Consider the following 27,952-nt stretch of genomic DNA (forward strand, 5'->3'; position numbering starts at 1 on the left):
ACTGCAGAATACAAGTCCTATAACAGTCAGATATAGCCGGGAGAGGGGACACTGCAGAATACAAGTCCTATAACAGTCAGATATATCCGGGAGAGGGGAAACTGCAGAATACAAGTCCTATAACAGTCAGATATAGCCGGGAGAGGGGACACTGCAGAATACAAGTCCTATAACAGTCAGATATAGCCGGGAGAGGGGACACTGCAGAATACAAGTCCTATAACAGTCAGATATAGCCGGGAGAGAGGAAACTGCAGAATACAAGTCCTATAACAGTCAGATATATCCGGGAGAGAGGAAACTGCAGAATACAAGTCCTATAACAGTCAGATATATCCGGGAGAGAGGGAACTGCAGAATACAAGTCCTATAACAGTCAGATATATCCGGGAGAGAGGAAACTGCAGAATACAAGTCCTATAACAGTCAGATATATCCGGGAGAGAGGGAACTGCAGAATACAAGTCCTATAACAGTCAGATATAGCCAGAAGAGAGGAAACTGCAGAATACAAGTCCTATAACAGTCAGATATATCCGGGAGAGGGGACACTGCAGAATACAAGTCCTATAACAGTCAGATATATCCAGGAGAGAGGAAACTGCAGAATACAAGTCCTATAACAGTCAGATATATCCGGGAGAGGGGAAACTGCAGAATACAAGTCCTATAACAGTCAGATATATCCGGGAGAGGGGAAACTGCAGAATACAAGTCCTATAACAGTCAGATATATCCGGGAGAGAGGAAACTGCAGAATACAAGTCCTATAACAGTCAGATATATCCGGGAGAGGGGAAACTGCAGAATACAAGTCCTATAACAGTCAGATATATCCGGGATATACAGATACACTTTGGCTACCATCTCCACCACATGACTAATGCTATCAGTGTAACCCTACGAGTCGGCCATTTTCTGAGTAGTCGCCTATAGGTTGTATATAGTCCATCCACATACATTAGTGACGTGGGCTTACTGTGAGGTTTGGTCATGTGACAGAAGTTACAGTCGCCCTAAGATAGCGCCATATGTACAATGCTCAGTAACACGAAGGATAGAGCAGATAGCAACACACACTGCGCATGCCCCTTCTCCTGGCGCTCGCTCACAATATCTCCGATCACACTGCGCATGCCCCTCCTCCTGGCGCTCGCTCACAATATCTCCGGTCACACTGCGCATGCCCCTTCTCCTGGCGCTCGCTCACAATATCTCCGGTCACACTGCGCATGCCCCTTCTCCTGGCGCTCGCTCACAATATCTCCGGTCACACTGCGCATGCCCCTTCTCCTGGCGCTCGCTCACAATATCTCCGATCACACTGCGCATGCCCCTTCTCCTGGCGCTCGCTCACAATATCTCCGATCACACTGCGCATGCCCCTTCTCCTGGCGCTCGCTCACAATATCTCCGGTCACACTGCGCATGCCCCTCCTCCCGGCGCTCGCTCACAATATCTCCGGTCACACTGCGCATGATCATACCTTCTCTCTGCACGCGCCTCTGACGCAGTATGGGAAGTCACATGAGCACAGGGGCACGTGATCGTGTGACGTCAGCGGCTGATCGTTTGCGGCTGTTTGTTCCGCTCCGGCCTGAGGCCCGGGATTGTCGGTGCTGATCCGGTGAGTGCGGGAGGCGAGGCCGGGCTATGGAGGACGAGCTATAGGAGACAATATACGGAGCGCTTTATTTGGTGCCAGTCTATAGTACATGATATTTAGGACACAATATAGAGCGAATGTTATTGGGGGAGTCTTCTATAGGAAACACTACTATATAGGAAATATATATAGGAAAAAGTGATTAATAATAGAGAATACTGAGCTGTGGTCAGAGATGATGTCATAGCCCCGCTATATACCATGTATACACACATATATATACAGTATACAGAGATCAGTAACAGATAGTATACAGAGATCAGTAACAGATAGTATACAGAGATCAGTAACAGATAGTATACAGAGATCAGTAACAGGATAGTATACAGAGATCAGTAACAGGATAGTATACAGAGATCAGTAACAGGATAGTATACAGAGATCAGTAACAGGATAGTATACAGAGATCAGTAACAGGATAGTATACAGAGATCAGTAACAGATAGTATACAGAGATCAGTAACAGATAGTATACAGAGATCAGTAACAGGATAGTATACAGAGATCAGTAACAGATAGTATACAGAGATCAGTAACAGGATAGTATACAGAGATCAGTAACAGGATAGTATACAGAGATCAGTAACAGGATAGTATACAGAGATCAGTAACAGGATAGTATACAGAGATCAGTAACAGGATAGTATACAGAGATCAGTAACAGGATAGTATACAGAGATCAGTAACAGGATAGTATACAGAGATCAGTAACAGGATAGTATACAGAGATCAGTAACAGGATAGTATACAGAGATCAGTAACAGGATAGTATACAGAGATCAGTAACAGGATAGTATACAGAGATCAGTAACAGGATAGTATACAGAGATCAGTAACAGATAGTATACAGAGATCAGTAACAGGATAGTATACAGAGATCAGTAACAGGATAGTATACAGAGATCAGTAACAGATAGTATACAGAGATCAGTAACAGGATAGTATACAGAGATCAGTAACAGATAGTATACAGAGATCAGTAACAGGATAGTATACAGAGATCAGTAACAGGATAGTATACAGAGATCAGTAACAGGATAGTATACAGAGATCAGTAACAGGATAGTATACAGAGATCAGTAACAGATAGTATACAGAGATCAGTAACAGGATAGTATACAGAGATCAGTAACAGATAGTATACAGAGATCAGTAACAGGATAGTGTACAGAGATCAGTAACAGATAGTATACAGAGATCAGTAACAGGATAGTATACAGAGATCAGTAACAGATAGTATACAGAGATCAGTAACAGATAGTATACAGAGATCAGTAACAGGATAGTATACAGAGATCAGTAACAGATAGTATACAGAGATCAGTAACAGGATAGTATACAGAGATCAGTAACAGGATAGTATACAGAGATCAGTAACAGGATAGTATACAGAGATCAGTAACAGATAGTATACAGAGATCAGTAACAGGATAGTATACAGAGATCAGTAACAGGATAGTATACAGAGATCAGTAACAGGATAGTATACAGAGATCAGTAACAGGATAGTATACAGAGGTCAGTAACAGGATAGTATACAGAGGTCAGTAACAGGATAGTATACAGAGGTCAGTAACAGGATAGTATACAGAGGTCAGTAACAGGATAGTATACAGAGGTCAGTAACAGGATAGTATACAGAGGTCAGTAAGAGGATAGTATACAGAGGTCAGTAAGAGGATAGTATACAGAGATCAGTAACAGGATAGTATACAGAGGTCAGTAAGAGGATAGTATACAGAGGTCAGTAAGAGGATAGTATACAGAGGTCAGTAACAGGATAGTATACAGAGAGGTTATCATATAGATATACAAAATGAAATACATTTAGACTAATAAATCATTATGATTTTGTAGACCAAAACATGTCCTATTGCAAATATGTGGAGATCAGTATATGGCGCTCAGTATAGGAGGACCAGTATATGGCTGTTAGTATAGGAGGATCAGTATATGGTACTTAGTATATGAGAACCAATATATGGGGTCAGTATATGAGGACCAGTATATGGCGCTCAGTATAGGAGGACCAGTATATGGGGTCAGTATATGAGGACCAGTATATGAGGACCAGTATATGGCTGTTAGTATAGGAGGACCAGTATATGGCGCTCAGTATAGGAGGACCAGTATATGGCTGTTAGTATAGGAGGACCAGTATATGGGGTCAGGATATGAGGACCTTTATATGGCGCTCAGTATATGGGGTCAGTATATGGCACTCAGTATATGGGGTCAGTATATGAGGACCAGTATATGGGGTCAGTATATGAGGACCAGTATATGGGGTTAGTATATGCCACTCAGTATATGAGGACCAGTATATGGGGTCAGTATATGGCACACATTATAGGAGGACCAGTATATGGCGGTCAGTATAAGAGGACCAGTATATGGGCTCAGTATATGAGGACCAGTATATGGGGTCAGTATAGGAGGACCAGTATATGGGGTCAGTATATGAGGACTAGTATATGGGGTCAGTATAGGAGGACCAGTATATGGGGTCAGTTTATGAGGACCAGTATATGGGCTCAGTATGTGAGGACCAGTGTCACGGGATGGTTAGAGTCTATACTATAGGCAATGTGTAATATATATTTCATGTGGAATGTATTCTCTAACCTGTTATATACATCAATGTGTAGTTGGCTGATTAGGGTCTAGTGTGTTAGCACATTGTATGCAAATCCCTCTAACTAGTGAGGACCAGTGAGGACAATGGGTGGAGATAATCTGATCAGTGTCTCCAAGAAGATGTTGGACGGTGCATTGTCCATAGTAGACAGGGAGTCTGCTCTCCTTGGTATAGGTGAGGGGGGAAGGATCTGTGACTCAGCCCTTCCCACCCACAGATATAGGTGTAACAGTCTTAGTATATAGTTGTAGCTGGAGTTAGTATGTGTTAGCCGGCCTGTGCACAGCTCTGCAGAGAGCCAGGATATAGTTACAGGACCAAGGAACCAAAGTTATCATTGGATTGTGACTTCTGTGGACTTATTGTTATTACGGTTGATGTGACCGCCGCCGGCTACTAACTTTGTGGATTACAATAAATTGCTGTTGTCTCCCGACCTCTTGCGTCCCTGTTGATTCAAGATATCCTCCGGAGGAAGACGTATACCTTCGCTCCGTGACAACTGGTTGGCAGCGGTGGGATCAACAGCGGACAGCGAGATGGACTACAGCAGCCCAGCGATTAATGGAGCCACAACCTCAGAATACAGGAACTGGACTATGGCAAGTCTACAAGTAAGGGCCCGGGAACTAAACCTGAGTTACCAGGGAAGAACGAAAGAGCAACTGATCGAGGCACTGGAGGAGATGACCCTGCAAAGCGACCATGAGGAGGGCTGCCCCCAGGAGACTATAGAGATACAGGAGTGGCAGGTACAGACCCAAAAGAGCAGATGGGTTGTTTTGTATGAGGAGGAGTTGGCAGTGCTGGGGCTAGGAGCAACTGCAGAGCAAAGGAGTAGAGCATTACAGAGGGCTCAGGAAACGGAGAAGGAGGAACAGAGAATGGCGTATGAAAAGGAAAGAATGGCGCATGAAATGCGAATGGCTGAGATAACTACGAGGAATTATAATCAAACGTCGACCCCCAGCCCAACAGTGAGAGAACCACCATATGTCTCCCATAAACACTTCAAGACCTTTGATGAAGCGGCTGGGGATGTTGATGGATATTTTCAGGACTTCGAACACCAGTGCCGCCTGATGGAAGTCCCAGAGAAGGATTGGGTCCGGTATCTGGTGGGGCACCTACGAGATGGGGCTGCGGAAGCTCTCAGAGCCATGGACCCTAGTGATCAGCGGGACTATGAGGCCATTAAAAGAGCGGTGCAGAAGTATTATGCAGTCACTCCAGAGACCTACCGAGTTCAGTTCCGCTCTTTGTCTTACAATGGGGGAAGCTCCTTCCACATGTTCGCCCACAAGTTGAAGCAAGCATGCAAGCGCTGGCTAGAAGGAGAGGAGGCTGTCACAGTCGATAAGATCCTCCAAGTCATACTTAAGGAACAGTTCTTTTCCCAGTGCCCCGCTGAGATCCGTGAGTGGGTGCTGGAAAGGAACCCAGCCACAGTTGAGCAAGCTGCTTCTCTTGCAGATGAGGGCCTGACCATCAAGCCGCAGTGGAAGAGGTTGTTTGCAGAGGAGCGGAAAACTACCACAGTCCCCCAGACACCCTTCAGCCACCCATCCACCTTTCGTGCCCGGCCTCAGGATTACAATTCCCCCTCAACCCCTGCCCCAGCCCATCGGCCTCCAGCTATGAACAACCCTGTCCCTAGACAACGACCTACTGGAAGAATGCTAGAGCGCAGATGTTTTGGGTGCGGGCGGCCTGGACATTTGCAAGCTAGCTGCCCTGCTAACATGGGGGCACGGGCCACCGTGGCATCCCGGCCTATTCACTACCTGGGAACCACCCCTAGGACAGAAAGTTTGGCCCCATTTCCAGATGACTCCATGAATGACCCATCTGTTCCACCTCCAGGGGTCTATGGGATTCAGCCTTCCGCCACACATCCCGCAAACCTTCAGCGGAAGCACTTGCAGGAGGTCCTATTGGATGGCCGAACAGTTATTGGATTCCGGGACTCGGGAGCTTTCCTAACGGTAGCGGACCCCCGAGTTGTGCGACCCGAAGCCCTAGAGGAGGGCCCTGGCATTTCCATCAAGTTGGCAGGAGGTACTCAAAGATGTATTCCTAAAGCTACCGTGGAACTCGACTATGGTTATATGGGGTTAGTATAGGAGGACCAGTATATGGGGTCAGTATATGAGGACCAGTATATTGGGTCAGTATATGGCACTCAGTATATGGGGTCAGTATATGAGGACCAGTATATGGGGTCAGTATATGAGGACCAGTATATGGGGTTAGTATATGCCACTCAGTATATGAGGACAGTATATGGGGTCAGTATATGGCACACAATATAGGAGGACCAGTATATGGCGCTGAGAATAGGAGGGCCAGTATATGGGGCTCAGTATAGGAAGACCAGTATATGGCGCTCAGTATAGGAGGACCAGTATATTGGGCTCAGTATATGAGGACCAGTATATGGGGTCAGTATAGGAGGACCAGTATATTGGGCTCAGTATATGAGGACCAGTATATGGGGTCAGTATAGGAGGACCAGTATATTGGGCTCAGTATATGAGGACCAGTATATGGCGCTCAGTATTTGAGGACCAGTATATGGTACTCAGTATATGGGGTCAGTATATAAGGACCAGTATATGGGGTCAGTATATGGCACTCAGTATAGGAGGACCAGTATATGGGGTCAGTATATGGCACTCAGTATAGGAGGACCAGTATATGGGGTCAGTATATGAGGACCAGTATATTGGGCTCAGTTTATAAGGACCAGTATATGGGCTCAGTATATGAGGACCAGTATTTGGCGCTCAGTATAGGAGGACCAGTATATGAGGACCAGAATATGGGGTCAGTATATGGGGTCAGTATATGAGGACCAGTATATGGCGCTCAGTATAGGAGGACCAGTATATGGCGCTCAGTATAGGAGGACCAGTATATGAGGACCAGTATATGGCGCTCAGTATAGGAGGACCAATATATGGGGTCAGTATATGAGGACCAATATATGGGGTCAGTATATGAGGACCAGTATATGGGCTCAGTATAGGAGGACCAGTATATGAGGACCAGTATATGGGGTCAGTATATGAGGACCAGTATATGGGGCTTAGTATATGAGGACCAGTATATGGGGTCAGTATATGAGGACCAGTATATGGGGTTAGTATATGCCACTCAGTATATGAGGACCAGTATATGGGGTCAGTATATGGCACACAATATAGGAGGACCAGTATATGGCACTCAGTATAGGAGGACCAGTATATGGGGACAGTATAGGAGGACCAGTATATGGCGCTCAGTATAGGAGGACCAGTATATGGCGGTCAGTATAGGAGGACCAGTATATGGCGCTCAGTATAGGAGGACCAGTATATGGGGTCAGTATATGAGGACCAGTATATGGCGTTCAGTATATGGCACTCAGTATATGGGGTCAGTATATGAGGACCAGGATATGGGGTTAGTATATGCCACTCAGTATAGGAGGACCAGTATATGGGGTCAGTATATGGCACACAATATAGGAGGACCAGTATATGGCGCTGAGAATAGGAGGACCGGTATATGGGGTCAGTATATGGCACTCAGTATATGGGGTCAGTATATGAGGACCAGTATATGGCGCTCAGTATAGGAGGACCAGTATATGGGGTCAGTATATGAGGACCAGTATATTGGACTCAGTATAAGAGGACCAGTATATGGGGTCAGTATATGAGGACCAGTATATGGGGCTCAGTATAGGAGGACCAGTATATGGCGCTCAGTATATGGGGTCAGTATATGAGGATCAGTATATGGGGTCAGTATATGAGGACCAGTATATGGTGCTCAGTATGTGAGGACCAGTATATGGGGTCAGTATATGGCACACAATATAGGAGGACCAGTATATGGCGCTGAGAATAGGAGGACCAGTATATGGGGTCAGTATATGGCACTCAGTATATGGGGTCAGTATAGGAGGACCAGTATATGGGGTCAGTATAGGAGGACCAGTATATTGGGCTCAGTTTATGAGGACCAGTATATGGGCTCAGTATATGAGGACCAGTATATGGCGCTCAGTATAGGAGGACCAGTATATGGTGCTCAGTATAAAAGGACCAGTATATGGGGTCAGTATATGAGGACCAGTATATGGGGCTCAGTATAGGAGGACCAGTATATGGCGCTCAGTATAGGAGGACCAGTATATGGGGTCAGTATATGGCACTCAGTATATGGGGTCAGTATATGAGGACCAGTATAGGAGGACCAGTATATGGCGCTCAGTATAGGAGGAGTAGTATATGGCGCTCAGTATAGGAGGACCAGTATATGGCGCTCAGTATAGCAGGACCAGTATATGGCGCTCAGTGTAGGAGGACCAGTATATGGGGTCAGTATAGGAGGACCAGTATATGGGGTCAGTATATGATGACCAGTATATGGGGTTAGTATATGCCACTCAGTATATGAGGACCAGTATATGGGGTCAGTATATGGCACACAATATAGGAGGACCAGTATATGGCGCTGAGAATAGGAGGACCAGTATATGGGGTCAGTATATGGCACTCAGTTTAGGAGGACCAGTATATGGGGACAGTATATGAGGACCAGTATATGGCGCTCAGTATAGGAGGACCAGTATATGGGGTCAGTATAGGAGGACCAGTATATGGGGTCAGTATATGAGGACCAGTATATAGGGTCAGTATATGAGGACCAGTATATGGCGCTCAGTATATGAGGACCAGTATATGGCGCTCAGTATAAGAGGACCAGTATATGGGGTCAGTATATGAGGACCAGTATATGGGGCTCAGTATAGGAGGACCAGTATATGGCGCTCAGTATATGGGGTCAGTATATGAGGACCAGTATATGGCGCTCAGTATAGGAGGACCAGTATATGGGGTCAGTACATGAGGACCAGTATATGGCGCTCAGTATGTGAGGACCAGTATATGGGGTCAGTATATGGCACACAATATAGGAGGACCAGTATATGGCGCTGAGAATATGAGGACCAGTATATGGGGTCAGTATATGGCACTCAGTATATGGGGTCAGTATATGAGGACCAGTATATGGGGTCAGTATAGGAGGACCAGTATATGGGGTCAGTATATGAGGACCAGTATATTGGGCTCAGTTTATGAGGACCAGTATATGGGCTCAGTATATGAGGACCAGTATATGGCGCTCAGTATAGGAGGACAAGTATATGGCGCTCAGTATAAAAGGACCAGTATATGGGGTCAGTATATGAGGACCAGTATATGGGGCTCAGTATAGGAGGACAAGTATATGGCGCTCAGTATAAAAGGACCAGTATATGGGGTCAGTATATGAGGACCAGTATATGGGGCTCAGTATAGGAGGACCAGTATATGGCGCTCAGTATAGGAGGACCAGTATATGGGGTCAGTATATGGCACTCAGTATATGGGGTCAGTATATGAGGACCAGTATAGGAGGACCAGTATATGGCGCTCAGTATAGGAGGACTAGTATATGGCACTCAGTATAGGAGGACCAGTATATGGCGCTCAGTATAGGAGGACCAGTATATGGGGTCAGTATAGGAGGACCAGTATATGGGGCTCAGTATAGGAGGACCAGTATATGGGGTCAGTATATGATGACCAGTATATGGGGTTAGTATATGCCACTCAGTATATGAGGACCAGTATATGGGGTCAGTATATGGCACACAATATAGGAGGACCAGTATATGGCGCTGAGAATAGGAGGACCAGTATATGGGGTCAGTATAGGAGGACCAGTATATGGGGTCAGTATATGAGGACCAGTATATTGGGCTCAGTTTATGAGGACTAGTATATGGGCTCAGTATAGGAGGACCAGTAAATGGGGTCAGTATATGAGGACCAGTATATGGCGCTCAGTATAGGAGGACCAGTATATGGCTGTTAGTATAGGAGGACCAGTATATGGCGCTCAGTATATGAGGACCAGTATATGGAGTCAGTAAATGAGGACCAGTATATGAGGACCAGTATATGCCACTCAGTATATGAGGACCAGTATATGGGGTCAGTATATGATGACCAGTATATGGGGTCAGTATATGGCACACAATATAGGAGGACCAGTATATGGGGTCAGTATAGGAGGACCAGTATATTGGGCTCAGTATATGAGGACCAGTATATGGCGGTCAGTATAAGAGGACCAGTATATGGGGTCAGTATATGGGGCTCAGTATAGGAGGACCAGTATATGGGGACGGTATATGGGGTCAGTATAGGAGGATCAATATATGGTACTCAGTATATGAGGACCAATATATGGGGTCAGTATATGAGGACCAGTATATTGGGCTCAGTTTATGAGGACCAGTATATGGGCTCAGTATAGGAGGACCAGTATATGGCTGTTAGTATAGGAGGACCAGTATATGGCGCTCAGTATAGGAGGACCAGTATATGGGGTCAGTATATGAGGACCAGGATATGGCGCTCAGTATATGGGGTCAGTATATGGCACTCAGTATATGAGGACCAGTATATGGGGTCAGTATATGGCACTCAGTATAGGAGGACCAGTATATGGGACAGTATATGAGGACCAGTATATGGCGCTCAGTATAGGAGGGCCAGTATATGGCGCTCAGTATAGGAGGGCCAGTATATGGCGCTCAGTATAGGAGGACCAGTATATGGGGTAAGTATAGGAGGACCAGTATATGGCGCTCAGTATATGAGGACCAGTATATGGGGTCAGTATAGGAGGACCAGTATATGGGGTGAGTAAATGAGGACCAGTATATGGCACTCAATATATGGGGTCAGTATATGGCACTCATTATATGGGGTCAGTATATGAGAACCAGTATATGGGGTCAGTATATGAGGCCCAGTATATGGGGTTAGTATATGGCACACAATATAGTAGGACCAGTATATGGCGCTGAGAATAGGAGGACCAGTATATGGGGTCAGTATATGGCACTCAGTATATGAGGACCAGTATATGGCGCTCAGTATTTGAGGACCAGTATATGGGCTCAGTATAGGAGGACCAGTATATGGGGTCAGTATATGAGGACCAGTATATTGGGCTCAGTTTATAAGGACCAGTATATGGGCTCAGTATATGAGGATCAGTATATGGCGCTCAGTATATGAGGATCAGTATATGGCGCTCAGTATATGAGGATCAGTATATGGCGCTCAGTATATGAGGACCAGTATATGGCGCTCAGTATATGAGGATCAGTGTATGGGGTCAGTATATGGGGCTCAGTATATGAGGACCAGTATATGGGGCTCAGTATATGAGGATCAGTATATGGGGTCAGTATATGGGGCTCAGTATATGAGGACCAGTATATGGGGCTCAGTATATGAGGACCAGTATATGTTGCTCAGTATAGGAGGACCAGTATATGGCACTCAGTATATGGGGTCAGTATATGAGGACCAGTATATGGGGGTTAGTATATGAGGACCAGGATTTGGCGCTCAGTATATGAGGACCAGTATATGGGGTCAGTATATGAGGACCAGTATATGGCGCTCAGTATATGAGGACCAGTATATGGGGTCAGTATATGAGGACCAGTATATGGGGCTTAGTATATGAGGACCAGTATATGGCGCTCAGTATATGGGGCTTAGTATATGAGGACCAGTATATGGCACTCAGTATATGGGGTCAGTATATGAGGACCAGTATATGGGGCTCAGTATATGAGGACCAGTATATGGGGTCAGTATATGGCGCTCAGTATATGGGGTCAGTATATGGCGCTCAGTATATGAGGACCAGTATATGGTGCTCAGTATATGAGGACCAGTATATGTTGCTCAGTATAGGAGGACCAGTATATGGCACTCTGTATATGGGGTCAGTATATGAGGACCAGTATATGGGGCTTAGTATATGAGGACCAGTATATTGCGCTCAGTATATGAGGACCAGTATATGGGGTTAGTATATGGCACACAATATAGTAGGACCAGTATATGGCGCTGAGAATAGGAGGACCAGTATATGGGGTCAGTATATGGCACTCAGTATAGGAGGACCAGTATATTGGGCTCAGTATATGAGGACCAGTATATGGCACTCAGTATATGGGGTCAGTATAGGAGGACCAGTATATGGGGTCAGTATATGAGGACCAGTATATGGGGTCAGTATATGAGGACCAGTATATGGGGTCAGTATATGAGGACCAGTATATTGGGCTCAGTTTATGAGGACCAGTATATGGGCTCAGTATATGAGGATCAGTATATGAGGATCAGTATATGGCGCTCAGTATATGAGGACCAGTATATGGCGCTCAGTATATGAGGATCAGTGTATGGGGTCAGTATATGGGGCTCAGTATATCAGGACCAGTATATGGGGCTCAGTATATGAGGACCAGTATATGGGGCTCAGTATATGAGGATCAGTATATGGGGTCAGTATATGGGGCTCAGTATATCAGGACCAGTATATGGGGCTCAGTATATGAGGACCAGTATATGTTGCTCAGTATAGGAGGACCAGTATATGGCACTCAGTATATGGGGTCAGTATATGAGGACCAGTATATGGGGGTTAGTATATGAGGACCAGTATATGGCGCTCAGTATATGAGGACCAGTATATGGGGTCAGTATATGGCGCTCAGTATATGGGGTCAGTATATGGCGCTCAGTATATGAGGACCAGTATATGGGGTCAGTATATGAGGACCAGTATATGGGGCTTAGTATATGAGGACCAGTATATGGCGCTCAGTATATGAGGACCAGTATATGGCGCTCAGTATATGAGGACCAGTATATCGGGTCAGTATATGAGGACCAGTATATGGGGCTTAGTATATGAGGACCAGTATATTGGGTCAGTATATGGCACTCAGTATATGGGGTCAGTATATGAGGACCAGTATATGGGGCTCAGTATATGAGGACCAGTATATGGGGTCAGTATATGGCGCTCAGTATATGGGATCAGTATATGGCGCTCAGTATATGAGGACCAGTATATGTTGCTCAGTATAGGAGGACCAGTATATGGCACTCAGTATATGGGGTCAGTATATGAGAACCAGTATATGGGGCTTAGTATATGAGGACCAGTATATGGCGCTCAGTATATGTGGACCAGTATATGGGGTCAGTATATGAGGACCAGTATATGGGGCTTAGTATATGAGGACCAGTATATGGCGCTCAGTATATGAGGACCAGTATATGGGGTAAGTATATGAGGACCAGTATATGGGGCTTAGTATATGAGGACCAGTATATGGCGCTTAGTATATGGCGCTCAGTATATGAGGACCAGTATATGGGGTCAGTATATGAGGACCAGTATATGGGGCTTAGTATATGAGGACCAGTATATGGCGCTCAGTATATGAGGACCAGTATATGGGGTCAGTATATGATGACCAGTATATGGGGCTTAGTATATGAGGACCAGTATATGGCGCTCAGTATATGAGGACCAGTGTATGGGGTCAGTATATGAGGACCAGTGTATGGGGTCAGTATATGAGGACCAGTATATGGCGCTCTGTATATGAGGACCAGTATATGGGGTCAGTATATGGCGCTCAGTATATGAGGACCAGTATATGGGGTCAGTATATGAGGACCTTTATATGGCGCTCAGTATATGGCACTCAGTATATGGCACTCAGTATATGGGGTCAGTATATGAGGACCAGTATATGGGGTCAGTATATGAGGACCAGTATATGGGGTCAGTATATGAGGACCAGTATATGGCGCTCTGTATATGGGGTCAGTATATGGCGCTCAGTATATGAGGACCAGTATATGGGGTCAGTATATGATGACCAGTATATGGCGCTCAGTATATTAGGACCAGTATATGGGGTCAGTATATGAGGACCAGTATATGGGGTCAGTATATGAGGACCTTTATATGGCGCTCAGTATATGAGGACCAGTATATGGCGGTCAGTATAAGAGGACCAGTATATGGGGTCAGTATATGAGGACCAGTATATGGGGTCAGTATATGAGGACCAGTATATGGCGCTCTGTATAGGAGGACCAGTATATGGTGCTCAGTATATGGGGTCAGTATATGAGGACCAGTATATGGGGTCAGTATATGAGGACCAGTATATGGGCTCAGTATATGAGGACCAGTATATGATCTCTTCTCAGTATTAGGGCTGCACTCACATTTTCGTGATATCTGTTTTTCATCCTTTGTCCCAGACTTTGCAGCATTTGAGGCTTTCCGGCCACAGACAGACCCTTTTTCTTGCCCATATTGCTGAAGTGTGGGGCTGCTTAATAATGTGGAACAAGTCGTTTCCTTTAATTGGTGTCCCCTGGCAAAGTAATGGAGGGCTGAACCCAAAGAGCTCGAGACACAGAACAGCCACAAGGGCAATGGAAAGACAACAAATAAATCCAGCTTACAGAATAATCTGTGCAGTGTATAGAGATCAGTATGGGGCACAGTATATAGAGTGCAGCGTATAGAGATCAGTATGGGGCACAGTATATAGAGTGCAGTGTATAGAGATCAGTATGTGGCACAGTATATAGAGATCAATATGTGGCACAGTATATAGAGTGCAGCGTATAGAGATCAGTAGGTGGCACAGTATATAGAGATCAGTATGTGGCACAGTATATAGAGATCAGTATGTGGCACAGTATATAGAGTGCAGTGTATAGAGATCAGTATGTGGCACAGTATATAGAGTGCAGTATATAGAGATCAATATGTGGCACAGTATATAGAGTGCAGCGTATAGAGATCAGTAGGTGGCACAGTATATAGAGATCAGTATGTGGCGCAGTGTATAGAGATCAGTATGTGGCACAGTATATAGAGTGCAGCGTATAGAGATCAGTATGTGGCACAGTATATAGAGTGCAGCGTATAGAGATCAGTATGTGGCACAGTATATAGAGTGCAGTGTATAGAGATCAGTATGTGGTACAGTATATAGAGTGCAGTGTATAGAGATCAGTATGGGGCACAGTATATAGAGTGCAGTGTATAGAGATCAGTATGGGGCACAGTATATAGAGTGCAGCGTATAGAGATCAGTATGTGGCACAGTATAGAGATCAGTATGTGGCACAGTATATAGAGTGCAGTGTATACAGATCAGTATGGGGCACAGTATACAGTCCTATGAAAAAGTTTGGGCACCCCTATTAATCTTAATCATTTTTTGTTCTAAATATTTTGGTGTTTGCAGCAGCCATTTCAGTTTGATATATCTAATAACTGATGGACACAGTAATATTTCAGGATTGAAATGAGGTTTATTGTACTAACAGAAAATGTGCAATATGCATTAAACCAAAATTTGACCGGTGCAAAAGTATGGGCACCCTTATCATTTTATTGATTTGAATTCTCCTAACTACTTTTTACTGACTTACTGAAGCACAAAATTGGTTTTGTAACCTCAGTGAGCTTTGAACTTCATAACCAGGCGTATCCAATCATAAGAAAAGGTATTTAAGGTGGCCAATTGCAAGTTGATCTCCTATTTGAATCTCCTCTGAAGAGTGGCATCATGGGCTACTCAAAACAACTCTCAAATGATCTGAAAACAAAGATTGTTCAACATAGTTGTTCAGGGGAAGGATACAAAACGTTGTCTCAGAGATTTAACCTGTCAGTTTCCACTGTGAGGAACATAGTAAGGAAATGGAAGAGCACAGGGACAGTTCTTGTTAAGCCCAGAAGTGGCAGGCCAAGAAAAATATCAGAAAGGCAGAGAAGAAGAATGGTGAGAACAGTCAAGGACAATCCACAGACCACCTCCAAAGAGCTGCAGCATCATCTTGCTGCAGATGGTGTCACTGTGCATCGGTCAGCAATACAGCGCACTTTGCACAAGGAGAAGCTGTATGGGAGAGTGATGAGAAAGAAGCCGTTTCTGCACGTACGCCACAAATAGAGTTGCCTGAGGTATGAAAAGCACATTTGGACAAGGTAGCTTCATTTTGGAAACAAAAATTGAGTTGTTTGGTTATAAAAAAAAGGCGTTATGCATGGCGTCCAAAAAGAAACAGCATTCCAAGAAAAACACATGCTACCCACTGTAAGATTTGGTGGAGGTTCCATCATGCTTTGGGGCTGTGTGGCCAATGCCGGCACTGGGAATCTTGTTAAAGTTGAGAGTCGCATGGATTCCACTCAGTATCAGCAGATTCTTGAGAATAATGTTCAAGAATCAGTGACGAAGTTGAAGTTACGCCGGGGATGGATATTTCAGCAAGACAATGATCCAAAACACCGCTCCAAATCAACTCAGGCATTCATGCAGAGGAACAATTACAATGTTCTGGAATGGCCATCCCAGTCCCCAGACCTGAATATCATTGAACATCTGTGGGATGATTTGAAGCGGGCTGTCCATGCTCGGCGACCATCTAACTTAACTGAACTTGAATTGTTTGTCCAAAATACCTTTATCCAGGATCCAGGAACTGATTAAAAGCTACAGGAAGCGACTAGAGGCTGTTATCTTTGCAAAAGGAGGATCTACTAAATATTAATGTCACTTTTCTGTTGAGGTGCCCATACTTTTTCACCGGTCAAATTTTGGTTTAATGCATATTGCGCATTTTCTGTTAGTACAATAAACCTCATTTCAATCCTGAAATATTACTGTGTCCATCAGTTATTAGATATATCAAACTGAAATGGCTGCTGCAAACACCAAAATATTTAGAACTAAAAATGATTAAGATTAATAGGGGTGCCCAAACTTTTTCATAGGACTGTATAGAGATCAGTATGGGCACAGTATATAGAGTGCAGTGTATACAGATCAGTATGTGGCACAGTATATAGAGTGCAGTGTATAGAGATCAGTATGGGGCACAGTATATAGAGTGCAGTGTATAGAGATCAGTATGGGGCACAGTATATAGAGTGCAGTGTATAGAGATCAGTATGTGGCACAGTATATAGAGTGCAGTGTATAGAGATCAGTATGTGGCACAGTATATAGAGTGCAGTGTATAGAGATCAGTATGTGGCACAGTATATAGAGTGCAGTGTATAGAGATCAGTATTTGGCACAGTATATAGAGTGCAGTGTATAGAGATCAGTATGTGGCACAGTATATAGAGATCAGTATGTGGCACAGTATATAGAGTGCAGTGTATAGAGATCAGTATGTGGCACAGTATATAGAGTGCAGTGTATGAAGATCAGTATGGGGCACAGTATATAGAGTGCAGTGTATAGAGATCAGTATGGGGCACAGTATATAGAGTGCAGTGTATAGAGATCAGTATGTGGCACAGTATATAGAGTGCAGTGTATAGAGATCAGTATGGGGCACAGTATATAGAGTGCAGTGTATAGAGATCAGTATGTGGTACAGTATATAGAGTGCAGCGTATAGAGATCAGTATGTGGCACAGTATATAGAGTGCAGCGTATAGAGATCAGTATGGGGCACAGTATATAGAGTGCAGTGTATAGAGATCAGTATGTGGCACAGTATATAGAGTGCAGCGTATAGAGATCAGTATGTGGCACAGTATATAGAGTGCAGCGTATAGAGATCAGTATGGGGCACAGTATATAGAGTGCAGTGTATAGAGATCAGTATGTGGCACAGTATATAGAGTGCAGCGTATAGAGATCAGTATGTGGCACAGTATATAGAGTGCAGTGTATACAGATCAGTATGTGGCACAGTGTATAGAGATCAGTATGTGGCACAGTATATAGAGTGCAGTGTATACAGATCAGTATGTGGCACAGTATATAGAGTGCAGTGTATAGAGATCAGTATGGGGCACAGTATATAGAGTGCAGTGTATAGAGATCAGTATGGGGCACAGTATATAGAGTGCAGTGTATAGAGATCAGTATGTGGCACAGTATATAGAGTGCAGTGTATAGAGATCAGTATGGGGCACAGTATATAGAGTGCAGTGTATAGAGATCAGTATGGGGCACAGTATATAGAGTGCAGTGTATAGAGATCAGTATGGGGCACAGTATATAGAGTGCAGTGTATAGAGATCAGTATGTGGCACAGTATATAGAGTGCAGTATATAGAGATCAGTATGTGGCACAGTATATAGAGATCAGTATGTGGCACAGTATATAGAGTGCAGTATGTGGCACAGTATATAGAGATCAGTATGTGACACAGTATATAGAGTGCAGTGTATAGAGATCAGTATGGGGCACAGTATATAGAGTGCAGTGTATAGAGATCAGTATGTGGCACAGTGTATAGAGATCAGTATGTGGCACAGTGTATAGAGATCAGTATGTGGCACAGTGTATAGAGATCAGTATGTGGCACAGTATATAGAGATCAGTATGTGGCACAGTATATAGAGTGCAGCGTATAGAGATCAGTATGTGGCACAGTATATAGAGTGCAGTATATAGAGATCAGTATGTGGTACAGTGTATAGAGATCAGTATGTGGCACAGTATATAGAGATCAGTATGTGACACAGTATATAGAGTGCAGTGTATAGAGATCAGTATGGGGCACAGTATATAGAGTGCAGTGTATAGAGATCAGTATGGGGCACAGTATATAGAGTGCAGTGTATACAGATCAGTATGTGGCACAGTATATAGAGTGCAGTGTATAGAGATCAGTATGTGGCACAGTATATAGAGTGCAGTGTATAGAGATCAGTATGTGGCACAGTATATAGAGTGCAGTATATAGAGATCAGTATGTGGTACAGTGTATAGAGATCAGTATGTGGCACAGTATATAGAGTGCAGTATATAGAGATCAGTATGTGGTACAGTGTATAGAGATCAGTATGTGGCACAGTATATAGAGATCAGTATGTGACACAGTATATAGAGTGCAGTGTATAGAGATCAGTATGTGGCACAGTATATAGAGTGCAGTGTATAGAGATCAGTATGTGGCACAGTATATAGAGTGCAGTGTATAGAGATCAGTATGTGGCACAGTATATAGAGTGCAGTGTATAGAGATCAGTATGGGGCACAGTATATAGAGTGCAGTGTATAGAGATCAGTATGTGGCACAGTATATAGAGTGCAGTGTATAGAGATCAGTATGTGGTACAGTATATAGAGTGCGGCGTATAGAGATCAGTATGTGGTACAGTATATAGAGTGCAGTGTATGCAGATCAGTATGTGGCACAGTATATAGAGATCAGTATGTGGCACAGTATATAGAGTGCAGTGTATAGAGATCAGTATGTGGCACAGTATATAGAGTGCAGTGTATACAGATCAGTATGTGGCACAGTATATAGAGTGCAGTGTATAGAGATCAGTATGTGGCACAGTATATAGAGTGCAGTGTATACAGATCAGTATGGGGCACAGTATATAGAGTGCAGTGTATAGAGATCAGTATGTGGCACAGTATATAGAGTGCAGTGTATAGAGATCAGTATGTGGTACAGTGTATAGAGATCAGTATGTGGCACAGTATATAGAGTGCAGTGTATACAGATCAGTATGTGGCACAGTATATAGAGTGCAGTGTATAGAGATCAGTATGTGGCACAGTATATAGAGTGCAGTGTATACAGATCAGTATGTGGCACAGTATATAGAGTGCAGTGTATAGAGATCAGTATGGGGCACAGTATATAGAGTGCAGTGTATAGAGATCAGTATGTGGTACAGTATATAGAGTGCAGTGTATACAGATCAGTATGTGGCACAGTGTATAGAGATCAGTATGTGGCACAGTATATAGAGATCAGTATGTGGCACAGTATATAGAGTGCAGCGTATAGAGATCAGTATGTGGCACAGTATATAGAGTGCAGTGTATAGAGATCAGTATGTGGTACAGTATATAGAGTGCAGTGTATAGAGATCAGTATGTGGCACAGTATATAGAGTGCAGCGTATAGAGATCAGTATGTGGCACAGTATATAGAGTGCAGTGTATAGAGATCAGTATGTGGTACAGTATATAGAGTGCAGCGTATAGAGATCAGTATGTGGCACAGTATATAGAGTGCAGTGTATAGAGATCAGTATGGGGCACAATATATAGAGTGCAGTGTATACAGATCAGTATGTGGCACAGTGTATAGAGATCAGTATGTGGCACAGTATATAGAGATCAGTATGTGGCACAGTATATAGAGTGCAGCGTATAGAGATCAGTATGTAGCACAGTATATAGAGTGCAGTGTATAGAGATCAGTATGTGGTACAGTATATAGAGTGCAGTGTATAGAGATCAGTATGTGGCACAGTATATAGAGTGCAGTGTATAGAGATCAGTATGTGGTACAGTGTATAGAGATCAGTATGTGGCACAGTATATAGAGTGCAGTGTATGAAGATCAGTATGGGGCACAGTATATAGAGTGCAGTGTATAGAGATCAGTATGGGGCACAGTATATAGAGTGCAGTGTATAGAGATCAGTATGGGGCACAATATATAGAGTGCAGTGTATAGAGATCAGTATGGGGCACAGTATATAGAGTGCAGTGTATAGAGATCAGTATGGGGCACAGTATATAGAGTGCAGTGTATAGAGATCAGTATGGGGCACAGTATATAGAGTGCAGTGTATAGAGATCAGTATGTGGCACAGTATATAGAGTGCAGTATATAGAGATCAGTATGTGGTACAGTATATAGAGTGCAGTGTATGCAGATCAGTATGTGGCACAGTATATAGAGATCAGTATGTGGCACAGTATATAGAGTGCAGTGTATAGAGATCAGTATGTGGCACAGTATATAGAGTGCAGTGTATACAGATCAGTATGTGGCACAGTGTATAGAGATCAGTATGTGGCACAGTATATAGAGATCAGTATGTGGCACAGTATATAGAGTGCAGCGTATAGAGATCAGTATGTGGCATAGTATATAGAGTGCAGTATATAGAGATCAGTATGTGGTACAGTGTATAGAGATCAGTATGTGGCACAGTATATAGAGATCAGTATGTGACACAGTATATAGAGTGCAGTGTATAGAGATCAGTATGTGGCACAGTATATAGAGTGCAGTGTATAGAGATCAGTATGGGGCACAGTATATAGAGTGCAGTGTATACAGATCAGTATGTGGCACAGTATATAGAGTGCAGTGTATAGAGATCAGTATGTGGCACAGTATATAGAGTGCAGTGTATAGAGATCAGTATGTGGCACAGTATATAGAGTGCAGTATATAGAGATCAGTATGTGGTACAGTGTATAGAGATCAGTATGTGGCACAGTATATAGAGATCAGTATGTGACACAGTATATAGAGTGCAGTGTATAGAGATCAGTATGTGGCACAGTATATAGAGTGCAGTGTATAGAGATCAGTATGTGGCACAGTATATAGAGATCAGTATGTGGCACAGTATATAGAGTGCAGTGTATAGAGATCAGTATGTGGCACAGTATATAGAGTGCAGTGTATAGAGATCAGTATGTGGCACAGTATATAGAGTGCAGTATATAGAGATCAGTATGTGGTACAGTGTATAGAGATCAGTATGTGGCACAGTATATAGAGATCAGTATGTGACACAGTATATAGAGTGCAGTGTATAGAGATCAGTATGTGGCACAGTATATAGAGATCAGTATGTGGCACAGTATATAGAGTGCAGCGTATAGAGATCAGTATGTGGCACAGTATATAGAGTGCAGTGTATAGAGATCAGTATGTGGTACAGTATATAGAGTGCAGTGTATAGAGATCAGTATGTGGCACAGTATATAGAGTGCAGTGTATAGAGATCAGTATGTGGCACAGTATATAGAGTGCAGTGTATAGAGATCAGTATGTGGCACAGTATATAGAGTGCAGTGTATGAAGATCAGTATGGGGCACAGTATATAGAGTGCAGTGTATAGAGATCAGTATGGGGCACAGTATATAGAGTGCAGTGTATAGAGATCAGTATGGGGCACAGTATATAGAGTGCAGTGTATAGAGATCAGTATGTGGCACAGTATATAGAGTGCAGTATATAGAGATCAGTATGGGGCACAGTATATAGAGTGCAGTGTATAGAGATCAGTATGTGGTACAGTATATAGAGTGCAGTGTATGCAGATCAGTATGTGGCACAGTATATAGAGATCAGTATGTGGCACAGTATATAGAGTGCAGTGTATAGAGATCAGTATGTGGCACAGTATATAGAGTGCAGTGTATAGAGATCAGTATGTGGCACAGTATATAGAGTGCAGTGTATAGAGATCAGTATGTGGCACAGTATATAGAGTGCAGTGTATGAAGATCAGTATGGGGCACAGTATATAGAGTGCAGTGTATAGAGATCAGTATGGGGCACAGTATATAGAGTGCAGTGTATAGAGATCAGTATGTGGCACAGTATATAGAGTGCAGTATATAGAGATCAGTATGTGGTACAGTGTATAGAGATCAGTATGTGGCACAGTATATAGAGATCAGTATGTGACACAGTATATAGAGTGCAGTGTATAGAGATCAGTATGTGGCACAGTATATAGAGTGCAGTGTATAGAGATCAGTATGTGGCACAGTATATAGAGTGCAGTGTATAGAGATCAGTATGGGGCACAGTATATAGAGTGCAGTGTATGCAGATCAGTATGTGGCACAGTATATAGAGATCAGTATGTGGCACAGTATATAGAGTGCAGTGTATAGAGATCAGTATGTGGCACAGTATATAGAGTGCAGTGTATACAGATCAGTATGTGGCACAGTGTATAGAGATCAGTATGTGGCACAGTATATAGAGATCAGTATGTGGCACAGTATATAGAGTGCAGCGTATAGAGATCAGTATGTGGCACAGTATATAGAGTGCAGTATATAGAGATCAGTATGTGGTACAGTGTATAGAGATCAGTATGTGGCACAGTATATAGAGATCAGTATGTGACACAGTATATAGAGTGCAGTGTATAGAGATCAGTATGTGGCACAGTATATAGAGTGCAGTGTATAGAGATCAGTATGGGGCACAGTATATAGAGTGCAGTGTATACAGATCAGTATGTGGCACAGTATATAGAGTGCAGTGTATAGAGATCAGTATGTGGCACAGTATATAGAGTGCAGTGTATAGAGATCAGTATGTGGCACAGTATATAGAGTGCAGTGTATAGAGATCAGTATGTGGCACAGTATATAGAGTGCAGTATATAGAGATCAGTATGTGGTACAGTGTATAGAGATCAGTATGTGGCACAGTATATAGAGTGCAGTATATAGAGATCAGTATGTGGTACAGTGTATAGAGATCAGTATGTGGCACAGTATATAGAGTGCAGTGTATAGAGATCAGTATGTGGCACAGTATATACAGTGCAGTATATAGAGATCAGTATGTGGTACAGTGTATAGAGATCAGTATGTGGCACAGTATATAGAGTGCAGTGTATAGAGATCAGTATGTGGCACAGTATATAGAGTGCAGTGTATAGAGATCAGTATGGGGCACAGTATATAGAGTGCAGTGTATACAGATCAGTATGTGGCACAGTATATAGAGTGCAGTGTATAGAGATCAGTATGTGGCACAGTATATAGAGTGCAGTGTATAGAGATCAGTATGTGGCACAGTATATAGAGTGCAGTATATAGAGATCAGTATGTGGTACAGTGTATAGAGATCAGTATGTGGCACAGTATATAGAGTGCAGTATATAGAGATCAGTATGTGGTACAGTGTATAGAGATCAGTATGTGGCACAGTATATAGAGATCAGTATGTGACACAGTATATAGAGTGCAGTGTATAGAGATCAGTATGGGGCACAATATATAGAGTGCAGTGTATAGAGATCAGTATGGGGCACAGTATATAGAGTGCAGTGTATAGAGATCAGTATGGGGCACAGTATATAGAGTGCAGTGTATAGAGATCAGTATGTGGCACAGTATATAGAGTGCAGTGTATAGAGATCAGTATGTGGCACAGTGTATAGAGATCAGTATGTGGCACAGTATATAGAGATCAGTATGTGGCACAGTATATAGAGTGCAGCGTATAGAGATCAGTATGTGGCACAGTATATAGAGTGCAGTGTATAGAGATCAGTATGTGGTACAGTATATAGAGTGCAGTGTATAGAGATCAGTATGTGGCACAGTATATAGAGTGCAGTGTATAGAGATCAGTATGTGGTACAGTGTATAGAGATCAGTATGTGGCACAGTATATAGAGTGCAGTGTATGAAGATCAGTATGGGGCACAGTATATAGAGTGCAGTGTATAGAGATCAGTATGGGGCACAGTATATAGAGTGCAGTGTATAGAGATCAGTATGGGGCACAATATATAGAGTGCAGTGTATAGAGATCAGTATGGGGCACAGTATATAGAGTGCAGTGTATAGAGATCAGTATGGGGCACAGTATATAGAGTGCAGTGTATAGAGATCAGTATGGGGCACAGTATATAGAGTGCAGTGTATAGAGATCAGTATGTGGCACAGTATATAGAGTGCAGTATATAGAGATCAGTATGGGGCACAGTATATAGAGTGCAGTGTATAGAGATCAGTATGTGGTACAGTATATAGAGTGCAGTGTATGCAGATCAGTATGTGGCACAGTATATAGAGTGCAGTGTATGCAGATCAGTATGTGGCACAGTATATAGAGATCAGTATGTGGCACAGTATATAGAGTGCAGTGTATAGAGATCAGTATGTGGCACAGTATATAGAGTGCAGTGTATAGAGATCAGTATGTGGCACAGTGTATAGAGATCAGTATGTGGCACAGTATATAGAGATCAGTATGTGGCACAGTATATAGAGTGCAGCGTATAGAGATCAGTATGTGGCACAGTATATAGAGTGCAGTATATAGAGATCAGTATGTGGTACAGTGTATAGAGATCAGTATGTGGCACAGTATATAGAGATCAGTATGTGACACAGTATATAGAGTGCAGTGTATAGAGATCAGTATGTGGCACAGTATATAGAGTGCAGTGTATAGAGATCAGTATGGGGCACAGTATATAGAGTGCAGTGTATACAGATCAGTATGTGGCACAGTATATAGAGTGCAGTGTATAGAGATCAGTATGTGGCACAGTATATAGAGTGCAGTGTATAGAGATCAGTATGTGGCACAGTATATAGAGTGCAGTGTATAGAGATCAGTATGTGGCACAGTATATAGAGTGCAGTATATAGAGATCAGTATGTGGTACAGTGTATAGAGATCAGTATGTGGCACAGTATATAGAGATCAGTATGTGACACAGTATATGGAGTGCAGTGTATAGAGATCAGTATGTGGCACAGTATATAGAGTGCAGTGTATAGAGATCAGTATGTGGCACAGTATATAGAGTGCAGTGTATAGAGATCAGTATGTGGCACAGTATATAGAGTGCAGTGTATAGAGATCAGTATGGGGCACAGTATATAGAGTGCAGTGTATAGAGATCAGTATGTGGCACAGTATATAGAGTGCAGTGTATAGAGATCAGTATGTGGTACAGTATATAGAGTGCAGCGTATAGAGATCAGTATGTGGTACAGTATATAGAGTGCAGTGTATGCAGATCAGTATGTGGCACAGTATATAGAGTGCAGTGTATGCAGATCAGTATGTGGCACAGTATATAGAGATCAGTATGTGGCACAGTATATAGAGTGCAGTGTATAGAGATCAGTATTTGGCACAGTATATAGAGTGCAGCGTATAGAGATCAGTATGTGGCACAGTATATAGAGTGCAGTGTATACAGATCAGTATGTGGCACAGTGTATAGAGATCAGTATGTGGCACAGTATATAGAGATCAGTATGTGACACAGTATATAGAGTGCAGTGTATAGAGATCAGTATGTGGCACAGTATATAGAGTGCAGTGTATAGAGATCAGTATGTGGCACAGTATATAGAGTGCAGTGTATAGAGATCAGTATGTGGCACAGTATATAGAGTGCAGTGTATACAGATCAGTATGTGGCACAGTATATAGAGTGCAGTGTATAGAGATCAGTATGGGGCACAGTATATAGAGTGCAGTGTATAGAGATCAGTATGTGGCACAGTATATAGAGTGCAGTGTATACAGATCAGTATGTGGCACAGTATATAGAGTGCAGTGTATAGAGATCAGTATGTGGCACAGTATATAGAGTGCAGTGTATACAGATCAGTATGTGGCACAGTATATAGAGTGCAGTGTATAGAGATCAGTATGGGGCACAGTATATAGAGTGCAGTGTATAGAGATCAGTATGTGGTACAGTATATAGAGTGCAGTGTATAGAGATCAGTATGGGGCACAGTATATAGAGTGCAGTGTATAGAGATCAGTATGGGGCACAGTATATAGAGTGCAGTGTATACAGATCAGTATGTGGCACAGTGTATAGAGATCAGTATGTGGCACAGTATATAGAGATCAGTATGTGGCACAGTATATAGAGTGCAGCGTATAGAGATCAGTATGTGGCACAGTATATAGAGTGCAGTGTATAGAGATCAGTATGTGGTACAGTATATAGAGTGCAGTGTATAGAGATCAGTATGGGGCACAGTATATAGAGTGCAGCGTATAGAGATCAGTATGGGGCACAGTATATAGAGTGCAGTGTATACAGATCAGTATGTGGCACAGTATATAGAGATCAGTATGTGGCACAGTATATAGAGTGCAGTGTATAGAGATCAGTATTTGGCACAGTATATAGAGTGCAACGTATAGAGATCAGTATGTGGCACAGTATATAGAGTGCAGTGTATAGAGATCAGTATGTGGCACAGTATATAGAGTGCAGTGTATAGAGATCAGTATGGGGCACAGTATATAGAGTGCAGTGTATAGAGATCAGTATGGGGCACAGTATATAGAGTGCAGTGTATAGAGATCAGTATGTGGCACAGTATATAGAGTGCAGTGTATAGAGATCAGTATGGGGCACAGTATATAGAGTGCAGCGTATAGAGATCAGTATGTGGCACAGTATATAGAGTGCAGTGTATGCAGATCAGTATGTGGCACAGTATATAGAGATCAGTATGTGGCACAGTATATAGAGTGCAGTGTATAGAGATCAGTATGGGGCACAGTATATAGAGTGCAGTGTATAGAGATCAGTATGGGGCACAGTATATAGAGTGCAGTGTATAGAGATCAGTATGTGGCACAGTATATAGAGTGCAGTGTATAGAGATCAGTATGGGGCACAGTATATAGAGTGCAGCGTATAGAGATCAGTATGTGGCACAGTATATAGAGTGCAGTGTATGCAGATCAGTATGTGGCACAGTATATAGAGATCAGTATGTGGCACAGTATATAGAGTGCAGTGTATAGAGATCAGTATGTGGCACAGTATATAGAGTGCAGTGTATAGAGATCAGTATGGGGCACAGTGTATAGAGTGCAGTGTATAGAGATCAGTATGGGGCACAGTATATAGAGTGCAGTGTATAGAGATCAGTAGGTGGCACAGTATATAGAGTGCAGTGTATAGAGATCAGTATGGGGCACAGTATATAGAGTGCAGTGTATAGAGATCAGTATGGGGCACAGTATATAGAGTGCAGTGTATAGAGATCAGTATGGGGCACAATATATAGAGTGCAGTGTATAGAGATCAGTATGGGGCACAGTATATAGAGTGCAGTGTATAGAGATCAGTATGGGGCACAGTATATAGAGTGCAGTGTATAGAGATCAGTATGGGGCACAGTATATAGAGTGCAGTGTATAGAGATC

General features: G+C 43.0%; 1 protein-coding gene across 2 annotated transcripts in view; it reads left to right on the top strand.

Moving 5' to 3' along the window:
* The first annotated feature begins 1,528 nt into the window (after positions 1-1,528).
* GRINA (glutamate ionotropic receptor NMDA type subunit associated protein 1) overlaps positions 1,529-27,952 on the top strand; it is a 35,480-nt gene continuing 9,056 nt past the window's right edge. For both annotated transcript variants that reach the window (XM_075261740.1, XM_075261741.1), the window contains exon 1: positions 1,529-1,628. The gene's annotated coding sequence lies outside the window, so the exon portion shown is untranslated. The remainder of the gene's footprint in view (positions 1,629-27,952) is intronic.

This window comes from Leptodactylus fuscus, unplaced genomic scaffold (genome assembly GCF_031893055.1).
Source record: "Leptodactylus fuscus isolate aLepFus1 unplaced genomic scaffold, aLepFus1.hap2 HAP2_SCAFFOLD_338, whole genome shotgun sequence".
Taxonomy (NCBI): Eukaryota; Metazoa; Chordata; class Amphibia; order Anura; family Leptodactylidae; genus Leptodactylus; species Leptodactylus fuscus.